The following is an 18579-nucleotide window of genomic DNA, read 5'->3' on the forward strand; positions in this document are numbered from 1 at the left end:
GGGTTAGGAAAGATGATGAAATGAGGCAGACATCATTACCCTAAGTACATGTATGATTGCTTGAATGGTGTGAACCTACTTCTTGTACAACCAGAGAAGTGAAAAACTGTACTCCATTTGTGTACAATGAATTGAAGAGCATTCTGCTGTCATGTGTAACTGATTATAACAAATAAATAAATTTAAAAAAAGAAATCAAAACATTTCCTCAGACCATAGGTTATGGCCCACTTCCAAAAGCCAGGTTCAGAGAAGACCAGTGAGCTAATCAATCCAAAGGCTTCTTTGTTCTGCTCCTGTCACACCAGTCCCCAGTGGGTCTTCATAGTCTACTGGATTTGTTTTCTGCTGAAGTGATTCTATTGCTATTCTTGGCTACAGGAATCAGTAGGCTTTGTCTTCAAGGTTCAGCTTCTCAGGTCCCTTGGTATACTCTGTGCTCTATCATTATTTCCCAATGGTATCAAGCTTCAATCATACACCTTTGCTGGTCGAACACACTATAGATAGCCTTTGCCTATGGCAAGTGCCCTCTGGAGCACTTGTTCTTTCCCGTTGATAGATCTCAGTGAATACCATCCCAATCCACTTGAGATCCAATAACTTAGAACCTCAAAGAGAAAGGATCAGAGTCTCTTTTCCTTTTCCCTCCCCAGGGCTGCCTTCTTCCACAGCTCCAGAGATATCATCCACATTGAGCCCCTCGGGATACATCCAGCACAAGAGATTACAATATAAATGATGCCCTCTGGAGCTGGGCAACCCAGCATTGACTCCCCCACCTAGCCCTCAAGGCCAGCTTTTTTCCCAAGGGGAATGGAAAAGAACAGATCTTTCAAATAGTCCATCCCATTATTCTCTCATTCCAAGAAAGTCGGTCTCTTAGAATTGCATAATTCACTCGTGACTCTTGCAAAATAAAGATTCACTCCCATGTGATTTTCTGAAGCTTGATTCTTTTATTATTTTTTAAAAAATATTTTTCTGGTCCTCTAGATACCCCATTACACAAATGATAATAGCTATCTTTTAGTTAGCAGATATGGTACTAATACTTTACATACATTAACTTATCTGTCTTGCAGAAGAATTGTGAGTCTAATAGTGGAGTTAAAATGGACAGAAATTTCGCTACAAGGTATAATTTAACAAAGATTACATGAGTGAGGGAAGTGCAGTGCACCAAGAGAGCTCTGAGGAAAGAGGGGTTATATCTAACCAAAGAGGCTCATTTAATCAACATTCAACACTTAATGATTTTGTGCCTTTTACGTCCTGGTCTCAGGAATCTCACAGACCATGGAGTAAAGGACAAGGAAACAGATTGCCTCCACAGTGTGATTTGATGACTGCAATCAGGCCATTAGGGCAAGCTTCTTGGAAGAGGTGACATGTCAACTACATTGAAGGATTGAGGGGCTTCTGAGCAGACCAGGGTGGGTATCCCTGATATATCAGAGTTGCACCTGGTTTTCATTACACCAGCCCCATCCTCTGGAAGAGAAAGAAGGAGAGAGGAAGAGGGAGGGGGAGAGGAAGGGGCAAGGGGTCATTAGCTTTCCCCATTCATTTCTCCTCTGAGGCCCTAATTTTGAAGACTTTAATGGTAACCAGTCCTTCCCCTCCATACAACTGTCTTGTTTTTTTTCCCATTGCAGATTGCACTTCACTTTTCCTTACTTAACTCTATACAGTTTGTGACCTCCTCTCCAATTTACCAATTCTGATTCACATGTTCCTTCTTTCTCCCACAGAAAAGAAACAGCCAGCTTTTGGATTTCCAAACTTCTTGGAAAAGGGCCAAGCTTCCATAAACTCCACAATACTATTGTGTGAATTAAAATGTTCACATGCTATCAACCATGCAGACTCCAACATTTATTTTGGAAAATATTACATTTGGAAAATGGGAAGCATTCCAGAGCATTCCCTTACCTTGAAATACCAGTAGACACAAGGGTATTTTGAGATCATTTCTTGCTCAAAAGTTAGCAAATAATCTGTGCAAATAGACACATAAAATTGCCTTAAGTAACATTAGTTAAGGACTCTAGGGGTTAAAATTTTCCTATAGTGTCTTTGTTGGGAAATTCGGGACAAAAGGCTGCAATTCTAATTCAGTGAAGCAAACTTTCAAAATGTCTTTGAGTTAACTTCCACTTGGCTCTAATTGAACATTTCTCTTCCAATCACTGATGATTAGACCTTGCTCAGTTGTACTTTTTCCAAGATCTTAACATGGTTTAAACTCCGTCCTTCTGGCTATAACAGACAAAACAGCCCAGATCCCTAGAGAGAATGATAGATATCTAAACCCTAAAGGCTCAGCACCCTACATCCCTCAAAGCCTATAGATTCCTCCCTTACTCTCCTCTTCCATCCTTTTCTTCTCAGCTTGGTTTTGCAATTCTAAAGCCTCAAGAGGATAGAACCACAGGGTCATTTGTCTGAGGGAAGATCTTATTGATATACCACTTTTTTAAAGGTGGCTGAATTCCTAGTGACTATGAGTTTGCAGGGGCCACAATACAAATGAGATTGGAGGGCCTAGAGAAAAAAGGCCTGGAACAACAGAAAGGATGAGGTTCTTCGTGGGTATTCTTTCAGGTTTTGAAATCTGATAAAGTCTGAACTCAATGTTGTCCATCATCTCATTTATGACAGAGAAACCCCAATATGTGTGTGTGTGTGTGTGTGTGTGTGTGTGAGTATGCATAGAGGAAAAGTAAGAAGGCATATAAAAAATTACCTCTGGGAAAGGAAGTAAAATTAAATGGGGATAAACGCAATCTCTTGAATCATATATAATGTTTTACATTGAAAATGTATATGTGTAATGTGGGTAATTAAATATAATATGATTAAAATAAATGAAAAACATTTTTTAAAATTATATAGAATTCTATGTAGTAATACAGAAAGCTAGCCAAGAAATAGCAAGTTAATATTAGCAAGTTTAAAGTGACATTCTAAGTTCAGTTTTGGTGGAAAATGTAAATACTTCCATACACAATTAAAGGTACATGCATAATATACATGAATAATATACAAGAAGTTATAACTAGTTATTTCTGGGGGATGAAATGAAGTGGAATTTTAACTTTTTATATTGTATAGTCCCTATTTTATTTTAATAATTCATATTGGTATGTTTTGATTTTCCCACCAAATTAATTGTCTGACAGTATTATGTCCTTGTTTATGTGATATTGCTTTCACAAGCCTGAGTAGTTTTAGTGAACCGATATCCTTTAAAACATAACACCATGCTGACTGACTGAGACCTTACCTCATCCCAAATGATAATGTTCATGGAAGGGTCTCATGTTTAATAAAGATTCCAGCTTTCACAGCTGTGCCTTCCTTAAACAAAAAATTTCTTCTGCTGCAAATTTCCTTCTTTCTTTTCTTCTCTGATGAAATTCCTATTAATCCCTCAATACCACCTTAGTCATTAGCTTTTCCCAAATCCCTAGAAAGTATTATTAATTTCCATATTGTTCCTCCAACAGTTGTAACATACTTATATTTCTACAAGTTACTTCATGTATTTTAGTTCCTTTTTTCAACATGTCTCCTCTTTTGAATTGTGGGTTACACAGGGCAGGGATAATATCTTACTTTTTCTGTGTCTGCCTGCTATGGTTTGAATATGAGGTGTCCCCAAGAAGCTCATGAGACAATGTGGTAAATTTCAGAGAAGAAATGATTAGATTATGAGACTTATTGCCTCATGAATGGATGGATCCATTTGATGGACTAATAATTGAAATGGATTACTGGGTGGTAACTGTATTAGGTAGAGCATGTCTAGAGGAAGTAGGTCACTTGTGTGTGCCTGTAGGGATTATATTTTGCCCCTGTTTCTCTCTCTCTCTTTGCTTTTAGGCTGCCATGAGCTGAGCAGCTTCCTTCTGCCACATTCTTCTGCCATGATGCTCTGCTTCGCCTTAGCCCAGATCAATGGAGTCAGTTGTCTTGGAATGAGCATCTGAAACCATGAATCAAAAAAAAAACTTGTCCTCCTCTGAGTTGTTCTTGTCAATATTTTGGACACAGCAATGAAAAGCTGACTAATACACTGCCTCAGAATTTAATATAATGAACAGCACTTAGAAGGTGTTTAATTAAGGGGCTGGGATATAGCTCAGTGGTAGAGCATTTGCCTACTGTGTGTGAGGACCTGGTTTGATCCCCAGCACTAGAGGGAAAGAAAAAGGTGTTCAATTGAAATGTTTGTTTCTCCAGCCTTTCCTAAAATACAAGTTTAAGATCTAATGAACTCCAAACATGGCTACTATCGATAGCACCTGAAGAGGTATATAAAAACACAGATGCTGATACTCCTCTCTAGCTATTTGCAATACAAATCTCCAGATGATTTTTTTCTCTTCATCTTCTCTCTTACCTTTCCTTAATTTTCCATTATGAGCAATCCAATCCAAAGTCATTAGCTGGACCTGAACAAGGTAGGCATCTATATGATGGTGGGGAAGGAGACTCAGCATGGGGTGACAAAGCTAGGTGAGGAGGTTATGGGTGGGAAAGGTATAGAGGATGGAAGTCAGAGCCTGTGTGGAGTAAGGAGGGCATTCATACAGAAAGTGATGCAGGGGTGGCCTGAGAACCACAATGGTTTCAGAGCCTGATGGGTTTAGAAGGATGAGGTAGTTCAAACAAGATGAGGGTATTTCTATGCAGCAACATTCTGCTTGAATATGATGCTAAAGTCCCAAGCTGGTAAGAAGGGTATCTTCATGGATATTGGGGAACAAGTGAGATAAGATTAGTAAATAATTTATTGATGAGCATTTCCTTACTTTTGGAGAGTTACAAATGTGGAGAAGGAGAAAACTAGGATGTCTCTTCTGATCTTGGAATAGAATGGGAGGCTTATAGGGTTTTCAATATAGAAAGATACAGAAGTAAATATAGATAAAGATGCATATATATAAAAATCTGCATATCTATATCTCTATCTATCTAGATTAGCGCATATATATATATATGTATATATATACATATATATAGCATTGTCTACTTGAAAGGTTGCTGAAACAACAGCACCTCAATAACATGGGGCATACCTAGCATCTACTATCTTGATTTCTGTATACTTCACAAAAAGGAACCCGAGTTCTCTGAAGAATTAGTGGATTCTAGTGCTGCGACAGTGAAAGCAAAGAAAGAACTTGGACATCTTGTGCCAAAAGCCAGGCTGTTCAAAGAATAATAGGGGTATGTCTAAAGTTCCCAAACAGTAGCTTAAAAGAGCTTCCAGTAGTCAGAGTTGGGATAATTTGAGCATCAAAATGAGTAATGATATTACTGTACTATAACCCATTAAATAAAATAGGAATCCATGTGGGATTCTAATATAAATGAGTTGAAAGTTTGATGACGAACAATGTGTTTCCGTAGTCTTAAGGTTCTTTCCCATTGAAAACATATTAATTACACAGGGAAAAGGAGTGACTTAATAATGGAAAAGCCTGACAGACGCCATTTACCAAGTAGCCAGAGTACCCATAACTAGCAATGAGACAAATCAAAATTGTGTGCCATCTGATAGGATGCAATGGCATTACTTCTATGTTATTCTTTTCAGAGATACATAATCAGAATCTAGGGTGAGGAAATTTTTGACAAACAATTTGAAGGACTATAATTTTAAAATGTCAATGTCATGAAAATCAGTGAAAGACTGAGGAACTGTTTTCAGAGTGAAAGAGACTAAAGAGACATGACATAAATACAACATATGATTCTTTGCTTTTACTATAAAGGATGTTTATTTATAAAACTTGAATTGAGTTCAAGGAGTAAAGAGTAATGAAGTGTTGATGTTAATTTTCCTAGGTTAGATGGTTTGTTATTGTTGCTACGTAAGGGAATATTCTTATTTATAGGAAATACACTATTTGAAAATGTTAGGGTACCATGCCAACAACCAACATTTAAATGTTCAGGAAAAAAAATGTTACTTACAACTTTTCTGAAAGTTTTATTTCAAAATAAAAAGTAAAGTAAAATAAAATTTCAAGGCATCTGTGGGACGTAAAAGTTCTTCAGGTTATTCCAATAACTCAGACTTGAAAACTGCTAGGTTTTAACAATGTGAATGTATCCTTATATTTAACTTGGGTTTTCTCTCTACATATTAATTCTTTCATCATGTGAAGTGTTTAGAAAAACATGAATTCCTTGACCTAACCTGAAATTCACTGAATCAGAATCTCCAGAGGTAAAGCATGTATATTTTTATTTATAATAAGTAGTTCTTGGGGCTGGGGATGTGGCTCAAGCGGTAGCACGCATGCCGTAGCGTGCTCGCCTGGCATGCGTGCAGCCCGGGTTCGATCATCAGCACCACATACAAAGATGTTGTGTCAGCCTAAAACTAAAAAATAAATATTAAAAAAATTCTCTCTCTCTCTTTCTCTCTCTCTCTCTCTCTCTCTCTCTCTCTCTCTCTCTCTCTCTATATATATATATACATATATATATATATATATATATATATATATACATATATATATACACACACACACACATATATATGTAGTTCTTAGTGGCCTGGGGTTGTGGCTCAGAGGTAGAACGCTCACCTAGCATGTGCAAGGCACTGGGTTCGATCCTCAGCACCACATAAAACAAAATAATGACATTGTGTCCACCTCTAACTAAACAATAAATTAAAAAAGAATAAGTAGTTCTTGGGATCAGAGAAGTTTGGGAAACACCACAATTCATGATGGAGGTAACTGAACCTTTTGTCCAAAGCATGTAAGCAGTGGGTGAAGAAAAGAAACTAGGGAATTAAATTTGTGCATTGAGGAATATTAGTTGACAGAGCAGAGTTAGACACCATCTGCAGATGGTCTGCAGTTTCCTGGCTCCTTGTGGAAGCTGGGAAGGTCTCTGTCCTATGCACTCAGGCTGGAACCAGCAGGGTTTTAGGCAGAGGAAGTTTGGTGAAGCTAATTAGATTTGAGAGGCCATCTCAGCTTGCCGCAAAGTTTGTGCAAGCTTCAAGACTTGACTGCCAGCCCTTCTGGCTAGCACAGGCTTGTATTCCTTGCTTGGCTCTGAAGGCCCAGATTACTCTGCATCCTACGTAATGCTGAATTTTCACTCATGTGTCTGGCAGCTCTATGGGATGTAAACCAAAATGTGTATAAACCATTTTAAGGTGTGATTAGCAAATTTTCAGTTATTCATTTTATATGGAAATAAACAACTGCTGTTTTTCTTGGTTAAAGTGTGTGTGTGTGTGTGTGTGTGTGTGTGTGTGTGTGTTGTATTAGGGATTCAGTCTAGCTTAACCACAACCTCATCCCTTTTTAAAATTTTATTTTGATATGGGGGTCTCACACTAAGTTGCTGAGGGTCTTGTTAAGTTGCTGAGGCTGGCCTTGAACTTGCCTCCTGCCTTAGCCTCCTGAGTCACTGGGATAACAGGTGTGTACTAGTATGCCAGATTCTTGGTTAAGATTCTCAAGCCATCCTAGTCCCCAATTTTTTTTTTCTAATTCATAAAATGATCTGTAATGAGGGACTGGGATAGTAGCTCAGTGGTAGAGCACTTGCCTGGCACATATGAGGCAATGGGTTCAATCCTCAGCACCACATAAAAATAAATAAATAAAATAAAGGTATTAGGTCATCTACAACTAAAAAATTTTAAAAAATCTGTTGTGAGGATTATAGGTGAATGTTAATAACAGACATAAACACTTAAAACAATATTTAATTCAACAAAATAGCAATTATTATTGGTACTTTTGCTGCTGTCATTACTCTTTATGCAATTGTCAATTCTTTTTACCTTTTCCTGTTACTTCTCCTTTCCCACCCCCCTTCCAAATGCATTATCTTCTTCTATTATCAACTCTCCTAAACTACTAATAACCAATAATGTAAAGACATAAACATCTAAATAACACTAATTTAAAATTTTAAAAAAATATTTATTTTTTAGTTTTTTTTTTTTTAGGTGGACACAATATCTTTATTTTATATTTATGTGGTGCTGAGGATCAAACCCAGTGCCTCATGCTTGCTAGGCGAGCACTATACCACTGAGCCATAATTTTTAGCCCTAAAAATTTAATTATACTTTTTATTTTACAAGAAAAAAGTACTATTTCATGCCTGGCATCTACCTGGATTTTGTCTTTACCTGGGATGCAAATATGATTTTTGAAATACAGACTCCTAAGAGCTCATCATCTGGCAGGAATGTTAGAGTAGGTATTGGTTAAGTACATGCTTCGAGATTTGCAAACAGCCTTTCATTCTCTTTGGTGGCAGGATGTGGGGTGGGGTGTGTCTCACCCCTTTACTAGTTTTGGTATTTTGATAGGAAACTGTCATTTGAAGTAAAAGAGTCCTCTTTTCTTTCTTTCTTTCTTTTTTTTTTTTGGTGGGGGCATTGAACCCAGGGGCACTTTACTACTGAGCCATATTCCCAGTCCTTTTTTTATTTTGAGAGAGGTTTTGCTAAGTTGCTTAGGGTCTCACTAAGTTGCTGAGGCTGGCCTCGAACTTGCAATCTTACTGCTGCAGTCTCCTGAGTCACTGGGATTACAGGTAGTTCCTTCATTTCTGAGAATCAGAAACAAGGACTTGCCTGGCTCTCTGGCTGACTGACCTCCACTGAGATGGCAAGTGAATACAGGACATGGAAGGAGACATGTAAGTAAAGATTGGGATGAGGCACTGGAAACAGAGGCTGCTGTGGAGGGAAGAAAGGGTGTTATGGTTTGGATGTGAGGTGTTCCCCAAAAGTTCATGTTTGAGACAATGCAAGAGGGTGTAGGGAGGAAATGATTAGATTATGAGAGCCTTAACAAAATCAGTGAAGTAATTCCTTAATGGAGATTAATTGAGTGGTAACTGAAAGTAAGTAGGGTGTGGCTGGAGGAGGTGGGTCATTGGGGTGTGCCTTTGGGGGTATATATTTTGTATCTGGCGAGTGGAATCTTTCTCTGTCTCTGCTTTATGATCATCACGTGAGCTGCTTCCCTCCACCACACTCTTCCACCATGATGTTCTGTCTTACCTCCAGCCATTAGGAATGGAGCCAGTTGTCTATGGACTAAGACCTCTGAAACTGTGAGCTCCCAAATAAACTTTTCCTTCTCTAAAATTGTTCTTGTCAGGTCTTTTAGTCAAAGCAGTGAAAAGGATGACAAAAACAAAGGGAAACTAGTATGATTAAGAGGCAATAGGGGATTGATTGTTGGTGGGACTGTGCAAAGTGGTTGAGGACCCAGAGTCTAAAATCAAAATGCTGAGATTAATATCACATCCCTGCTCACCTTTGAGCCTGGGCAAGTATCTTGTTTATGAGTGCCCACATTTTCCTCATTATTAAAATAGTGATAGTTATATGTTCTCTTTACAGGGTGGTGTGAGAATTAAATGCTCAATAAATATTGCCCCACTTTACTTCCATGAAATATGTCTAGGATGATGATTGTTGTGTTCGTTATAGTTAGCCATGAGAGATAGCACTGGAAGGGGCCATGTGACCTGGCTACATGAGGGACACAGGCAACACATTGCTGTTCCACAGCTATTTGTTCTGCCTCCAAGAGAGCAGGAAAGTTATTTGCCTTGCTCTAGCTGCCTGCAACAGCTAGAATAGGCTCACATTGCAAAAACTCAGCAGATACTTCTCAAATGGATAAGGAATTAATGCACACCCAGAATGTATCTAAATCCTTTATTCATCAGATAAACTCCTACTACTTTTTTAAAAATTATTTTAGTCGTAGATGGACAATTTGTTTATTTTATAGAGTGCTGAGGATCAAACCCAGTGCCTCACACATGCAAGGTAAGCACTGTACTGCTAAGCCACAACCCCAGCCACACTTCTTAAAGACTTATTTCAAGTCCTTTCAATCTATCTTGGCTTATTCCTCCAGAACCCAAAGAAAATTTAGGCACAGTCTCTGCCTTTATGTATCCGTACATCTTACATATCACTTTTATTTAAATTTCCTTATTTGTCTTTCCCATTACACAGGAGAAATGACAAAGGCAAGGATTGACTATTTTAACCTTTGGTAAAAGAATACCATGCAAGGGATTAATTTACACTTTTATTTCTGCTTGGAGAGCCCTTGACAATGTGTTATTAAGAGACAAAAGCTATAGTCTCTTAATAGTCTCTTAGGAGATAGCAGGCAGAAATCCTGGGATATGGAGTTTGGGATCCATGGCAGACTTTCTAATCCTGTTGCCAAGGAAGGACCTTTGGTGTCTAAGGGTCAAGACAGAACTTTTTTTAGTAGTCATTTTAGCTGAGGGCATAAAAGGACCTATTGTCTGGGAGAGGAATGAAAATAGCACTTTTGTATTTTATGGATGAAATGCAGAGTGGGCTGGCCTCTAGTTTTGAGGTTTGTAAAGTTCCAACATCTGACTGGTCTGAGTGCAGCATCCCAGAACTGAAGGCAGAGCTTGAGGGAGAATGGTTGTATGTGACAGAAAGCACTGAGTGCTAAATGCTACAGATGCTAAGATCCAGAAGGGTATTTTCAGTTGATTATGGCATTAAGAGAATGGTCTCTCGTGAAGCCACCCTCCATCAAAGTAACTATTAGCCAGTGCAGTGAGCACTCTGCAGCAGCTACAGGGCCAGGCTGGCAGTGGGAGGGCAACTTCCAACAGCAACACTACACTGCATCAAGGAATAGCAGTGGATGCTACCAGAACTGAGCTTGAAGTGAAAGTCAAATGGACCTCCAAATTGAATAGTGTTCTCAGGATACTTAAGAAACTTAGAAGAGAAAGGGATCTCAAGAGAGTGTCACCAGATTCTCCACTAATCTAATATGAAGAGACAAGACATTTTTCATTTAATTAGAAAAACTGAATATATCATCATAGCTTACATCATAGCTTCAACAGAAGTGCTTTGGTTTCTCCCATATTGCTTGGGATATGGTGTGATGGGATTATAAAGTGATCAATATGAGCAATAATGGTGGAATGTGATGGACATCATTATCCAAAGTATATGTATGAAGGCACGAATTGGCATGAATATACTTTGTATACAACCAGAGAAATGAAAAGTTGTGCTCTATATGTGTAATAGGAATTGTAATACATTCTGCTGTCATTTGTTGAAAAAAAAATCAATAAAAATAAAATTAAAAAATAAAGTGTGATCAATATGGTTTCCACAAATCGGGTTGGGAACCTACTTAGTCCTCCTTTTATATTCCTCAGGGCATAGAAACAGGTTATTAAAGTAGAAAGACTACATTTTATAGTGTATTCTAGATACATGCTGCCAATCTGCCTGCACCCCACCAGACCATGATTAAAGATGAGGACAGGTTTATATTGAATGCCCAAATTACTATCATTTAAACTTCATCTCATCTGAGAACAGGAAGTCATGTCTTTTATGAGGCTTCTCTGTATAAAGTAGGTCTTTCCTCCTCCTGGTCATTCACATGTTCCACAAATCCATACTGCTGTAGCCACCCCCGTGGTTCTAGATTGCTCATCAGAGCTCAACTACCTCACCTCCTTCGAACCCAGGGTTGATTTTATCAAGCTGTCATGGTCTCAGGGGAAAAGGAAGGGCTTTTCTTCTTTTTACTAAATGTTCTCAAGGGTATATACAGACCCTTCCTTTAATTTCCCACAGCATAATGAGGTCCAGGGTATAATATTTAGCAAAATTTTACAGAACATGTAAGGATATAAGAAAGGGAGTTATAAAACTGACAAATTTAAAAATGACTTCCAATTCTGAATGCTTCAGTCCCCAGGCCAAGTCACAGGCTATCATAAGATCTTGGAGGATGCCTCTCTGCCTAGTTCCCAAGAATAGGTTTCCTGGCAGGGTTTGCTTTCTTCTCCCTTTGGGGGTGACCTCCAGTGAGTTAGTTCACGCTACTAAAAGATCCAACTCTCCAGTATCCCCAGGAGAAGCCATGTTTCTCCCTCTAGTTTCTCTAGTCTCAGTCCTGCCTCTCCTATTCTCATTTCCTGCCCACTTCCTCTGGGGTAACTCCAGTCTTCCCTCATTCGTGGGGTCTGCCCTGTCTCTGCGGCTTCTGAGGGACTGCCACATTAAAACAACATTTCCAATGGGGCACGTTCTCCAAAGTCTGCATTTGAGTATTACTACATGTGAGATAATAGTAGGCCATCTTTTTTGCACAAGGAGGCCTCGTCCAGCACTTCATCCAGCATGAACTCAAAATCAGAACCGTAGTTTCCCTAATAGTCCTAAAGTCTTCACCTCCAATCTCCTGTAAGAAGGTATTTCAACAGGAGCCACAAGCATTTCCTCTAAAATAAATAATACTGTACAGGCTGGGGTAGTCTACATCCACACTGGAAACATTTCTCCAAAGGCAAAGTAGCTGTAGGATGTATCTATGACCAAAATAAATATAATTTTTAATGTTATTATGCAGAGAAGTTTACCTCTTTGGAGATGTAGCTGTCAAACATGCGTAACTAACTTGGCCCACTTAGATAATTTCCCTAAACCAATTATAAATCTGCTTCAAGATGAATAAAATTTCCATCTCATGCAAAAACTACTAAAATTACAACTTTGAGCCACAGTCCTCAGCCCAAACTTCAAAAATCTCAGGCCCATTTTCAGCCAGGGTTCTAGTTAGAAGTGCTGTATGACTATCTACCCTAGCACTCTCTGTTTTTCTTAAGGGTAAGTCTAACCTCTAAGATAAGGACAGAAGGAAAATTGTGGACTTCTTCCTAGAGGGCATAACCTTTTCCCTACCACATAAATATGGAACTAATTTTGATTTCTTTTTGTTGAACTATAGATACCTGGCTTGTTAACAATAATTCAAAAAGACTTTTAAAAGGTTAAAGAATTGTTAGCCAAATTGTGAAATTGTGATTCTTTAGGGATTCAATTTCTGTAGTCATAGGTCATGCAGATTTAAATGAACTTGGAGGTGTATATTTTAGAGGGTGTAGGTTGTGGAGACTGTCAATTCTGATAAATTGAAACAAAAGTTGGATTTTTCTCAATACATTTCTGAATAGACTTTAGAATTTTACAATTAACCACAGCTGGCACGTGCTCACATGTTTATTTCCATTTAAATTGGCCATTAGCTCAAACAATAAAAATAGATTTTTGCCTATCATAAATTTAAAAATTACCAATGGGGAATGACATTTCAATTCTTAAAATACAATTGGATATATAGTAGACAGAAAGGAGGCAAAGATAAATTTCTGTTTTCTTTTCTTGCCTCCAGTTCTATTCGTTCAAGTATTTATTGACTTCTATGTGCCAGGAACTATGCTGAGTCCTGCAGTTGCTAGCAAGATGAAAGCTCTAGTTTCTCTAGTCTCAGTCCTGCCTCTCCTACATGTCTTTTGTCACCTGGCCAGGATAGATGGAGATGAGGGAGGAGGCAGGAAACTGTTCACTAAAATATTATAATAAAAAGACTTCTCAGGGGGCTGGGGATGTGGCTCAAGCGGTAACACGCTCGCCTGGCATGCGCGAGGCTCTGGGTTCCATCCTCAGCACCACTTAAAAATAAAGATGTTGTGTCCGCCGAAAAACTGAAAAATAAATATTAAAAAATTCTCTCTCTTCTCTCTATCTCTCTCTTAAAAAAAAAAAAAAGACTCTTCTCAGATGATAGCAGAAGTATGGTGGAAGCACACAGAAGAGCAGCTAACGCTACCCACAAGGCTTCTAAGAGAAGCTGCATTCGAAGTGGACCTTCAAAGGTGAATAGAAGGTCATGAAAAGAAAGGGAGAGGAATTAAGTATTTATCTGACGTTTGTCTTCCTACCAGATCAACTTCAAGTCTTGCATAGATAGAAAATGGGTCTTGCTCAGTTCCCTATTCCTGACATCCAGCTCAGCACTTGGAACGCATAAGGTATTTTAAAATACTTGTTGACCAACAGATTGAATGGTATTTCAGGCGAAAAGAAGCACATATACAATAACAAAATAACACAATTATTTTTCCTGACTGTGCTTATAATCTTTGTCCTATTAGCTTCTACAAAGGAAAGAAATACATCTTAAAAGAATTTAAAAAGGACAGGCCTTGTAGAGAAACCAGAAGACCTGCATTCTAGTTCCAGCCCTGTTATTAACTAGTTACATGGCTTTAAATAAATGTTTAGTCTATATACCCTTAGTTTCCTTGCTTATAAAATAGTCTTTTAAGGGTATACTTGCAAGAAAAAAGGAAAGAATGAGGGGGGAGGAAGAGAAGACTAATAGAAGAGGAAAATATTGCACTGATTTTTTTCTTATTTTTCTAAATTCGAAATTAATACTTGCATCCCAGCTTTAAGTTGGCAGACTTCATCCATACAATCACTTCATCAAAATTGTAACACTGAAAAAAAGATATTAAAAATGTTCAGGAAAGGAACTCCCCTTGGATCAGAAACTGATTAAATGAGAAACCAGATCAATGACCTGTGGCTGTTGCTCTTGGTCTTGAGTAGCCCTTAGGTGGGGCCTTGGTCTCTCTAGCAAAAGAGGTAGACAGGAAGATAAATTTGAATGAAAAGATAAGCAGAAAGGAGATTATAGAGACTTTATCATTAATTTAATGCAGGCATCTAAAAAATGCTTTTGGGTCACAGATCTCATTGGCAATAGAGGGACGACTATAGCCCTTCTCAGTATATACTACACTTAAATGTATAAAATAAAATACATAATATTATAAAATCAATCAATTATATTGAAATACAGTTATCAAAATGTTAAAATATTGTGATGCAATAGCAGACTAATAAGAGCTGACTGCTGCTTTACATTATTTTTGAGATCTGCCATAATTATAATATAATATGAAAATATTTATAGTTTCTATTGGTGAAAATGTCACAGGCACTGCCAATACTACTGTGGTTTGTTGTCTATATCCGGATTGTGAAAAATACATCAGTTAGAGGGTTAGTGAAAACTAAAATGTAACTGTAATGTTAGTGAAAATAAAATTGTGATTGTCCAAGTTCATAGATTCTCTTAAATTCTATTCATAGTCTCATAGGTTAAAAAAACTCTGGTCTAACAGAATTTCTGGAAAATTACCCAAGAACAGATGAGATGCAATTTTCGACTTTTCAAAACTGAGATTAGATATTATGCTTCAAATTTTAAAAGTTCACTTAATACTAGCAAATAAAAAAAGAAAGAAATATACCTTGAAACATACAGTAAGACGTTAGAATATTAGAGATAAAGAGAAAATCCTAAAAAACCAGACAAGTAGAAAGACAGATAACCTACAAAAGAAGAAAAATGAGAAACATTCGATATCTAATTAGCAAATTCTATGCAAGAAAACAATAAATACTTTTAAAATGCTGAGGGAAAATTTACTTTGAATCTATAATTCTACAGATAACCAAATTTATCTTTAGTTTAAATGAAGTGAGAGTAAATTAATATTTTTGGATATTTAGATACATAACAATTAGCACTTAGGAACTAAAAATAAATTCTAGTGAGAAAAAAAAATTAGTATAGAAGGAAATGTTAGAATGCCAGTATAATATATCCTAGCTGGAAAAAATTATGTAGCATAGTAGTATATAAAGTGAAAGGCGAAAGGTGAAGGGGCTCTGCTTCATCCCTTTATTGTGTATTCCCACATAGCTTTTTCAATGATTATGTAAACAAGTACACAATTACATATACATGCAATACCTTTTATTATTTAAGCAAAAATTTGCTCTGTATAAAAGAGCTTGTGCTCTTTTCCCCTTTCAATATAACATCATGAACACCTTCAATACTGGCATACCTTACTATTTCTAATATCTATATTCCATAACATGAATGTATCATAATTTATATATGTCCATTTACTATGGACATTTAGATTTTTACATTTTTTTCTCTTATAAAAATGCTTGGAAACAAAACAATGCTTGGTAAATTTTTTTTGTCTTCATTTCTGTAGAACAATGACCTAGAATTAGGATTACTGGATCATAGGATATGTACCTTTAAAATATTGATAGATCCTGCCAACATAATTCTAATAATATTGCTAACTTACAGGTAGACTCAAAGAATATAATATGCAGTATTTCAAAGAAGGAACTCTCCACACATGAGAATAGACACAGAATTTGGTTGAGTTTTTTTTTTTTTTTTTTTTTTTAAGAAAGAGAGAAAATTTCCATTATTTTGAGTACATAAGACAGATGGCTTTGTCCTCCAGACCATGTGGAAGATAGTTTCTCCAAAAGATTACATACTAATCTTAAGAGATTTAATATGCAAGGAAGTCTTGTTCAGTTAGGTCTTATTCTGTTAAAATCAGATTATCAAATAAATTCTTCAGATAATTTTATCTTTACAAGATTATCTCAATGAGAAATACTTCTACCTTTGTACTTGATTCTAATCATAATGCAACACTGATTTATACCATGAAATTGAAAATATCCTTGATAAAAGTATCTGCATCATCTTAGAATTTGTAATATGCAGTCATATGACTTATGAGCATGTTTAGACATGTATTTAAGATGTTATGAAAACATATTGAAAATTTTAGAAAAAATATAAAGCATTCATTATTTGAATCTTCAAATGAAAATATAACTATAGAGGGTTAATTACAAAGGTACATTTTCAAATTTTTTTGCAAATACTTGAGTATACCTATATAGTAGATACTGGGCTAGGCACTAAAAACATTGCATTGATTTTGGAGGAAACTGTAGTTTTGAAGAAGTTAATGATTTGCATTTATATCAGTTCTCTAAAATACTTTAAGCAAAAATATATATCCATTTTGCAAACGGATAGTGTAAATTGTAGAGACAAACAATAGCATTTATTTTAAAATGTTATATTGACAATATAGTATGAGAACCATCTGCCACACACACACATAAAAAAAAATGCAAGAGATGCTCTCTGCCTTCAAAGTATCTTTTACCTTCAAAGCAGCTTTTTTTAATTACCAGAGTTCTAAAAAATGTTGAATGAAAGCAGTAGAACCCTCACAAAGAATATAAACATGCCTGTTCTACATACATGTCATTCATGGTTTCCCAAAGTAAATGTGAAATGTTAGAAAAATGAGGCATCTGATCAAAGAAGGTCACAGAGGTGTAGCAATAAGAACAGAGAGGACATAGCTACTCCCAGAAATGTTTAAGAATTACAATATGGTCAACAAGTAGTACATTATAGCTACAATTGTGAGTGGATTCAAACAATGCAATTTAAAAGGGCAACAGGCAGAACATATTTTGTATTATCTACAAAAATAAGTATCATTTATTAGAAATAATAACATTAAGGATAATTGAAACCCAAAGTGGATGAGAAGATAATCAGAATTTATCTATTTTCCATGAATTCAAGGGTCCAGGCCCAAGTAAATTACATCAGTTATATATCATATAACTATAAGAACTTGCAGATATTGTGGAACTCTAGGGTTTATGGATAGTTTCTGTTCCTGGACAGTTTGAGAGGACAGAAACTTGAGGTTAGGATAATATTGCCATAATATGGACCCCCCGAACAAAAATAAAAGATCATTGCTAGAAACTACAGACTGGAGTGATAAATCAAAAATTCTATACTGGAGGCATTAATTTGTTTCCTCAAAATATAGTAGTTCCACACTTGTGTGCTAGGTGCTGAAGGAAAATAAAATGATGAGAAATAGGGCATAGATTCTTCATGAGAAGACCTGAGATAGTTCAGAAAGTAAAACAAACAAAAAAATAGCAAATAAATAAGAAAATTTAAGTTGTAAATATTCTTGAGTCTTGCTTTTTAAAGAGTATAATGTTTTATATTTTTTCTCTATAAAGGCTTTCATTTATTTATTTTTTAAATATTAAATGTGTTCTATGTACAAGAACTGTGGTATGTGGTACAGAAGGTGATGAGGATGAATCAGATGTATATCTTGTCTTCAGTGAACTTATGATAAGAGAAAAGTTTATTAAAAATACAAAGTTATGTGATGATGATCAGCTTATATTAGTTAATTCGTAACAGGCTATAAAGTTGCATATTTAGTCACTTTAAACAGGAAGATGACACAGTCCAAAAGGGTGAAAAAGAATCAGTTGAGAAGATTAGTTGGTTGTGTTACAGGTAGGCTGATGGTGGGAACTGATGTTTGTGGCTGAGACAGTGCTAAATCTCATTTCATCTTCCATTTAAGGGTGCAGAGAAAGACTATATTTCCTGGTTTTCTTTGAAGATAGATTGAGGTTAAGTGACTAGATTCTGGAATGAGATATCAAGCAGAAGTAATGTACATACCACTTCAAGACTGGCCTTTAAAAGTAAAAACAATTATCAATATCTATTAAAGTTAAACATATGGTTGTGCCACGAACTAAAAACTTCATTCTTAGATGTATGCACAAGACAAACAAGATAGATACATTTTCTATTTTTTCACCTACAAAAGACTAAAGATCATTGCTGGTTTATTCATAATAGCCCCAAACCTGAAACAACTCAAATGTCCTAAAACGTAAAAATTGTGCTGGATTCATACAATAGAATTTTACACAGCAATAAAAACAAATGA

Source organism: Marmota flaviventris, chromosome 9 (genome assembly GCF_047511675.1).
Source record: "Marmota flaviventris isolate mMarFla1 chromosome 9, mMarFla1.hap1, whole genome shotgun sequence".
Taxonomy (NCBI): domain Eukaryota; kingdom Metazoa; phylum Chordata; class Mammalia; order Rodentia; family Sciuridae; genus Marmota; species Marmota flaviventris.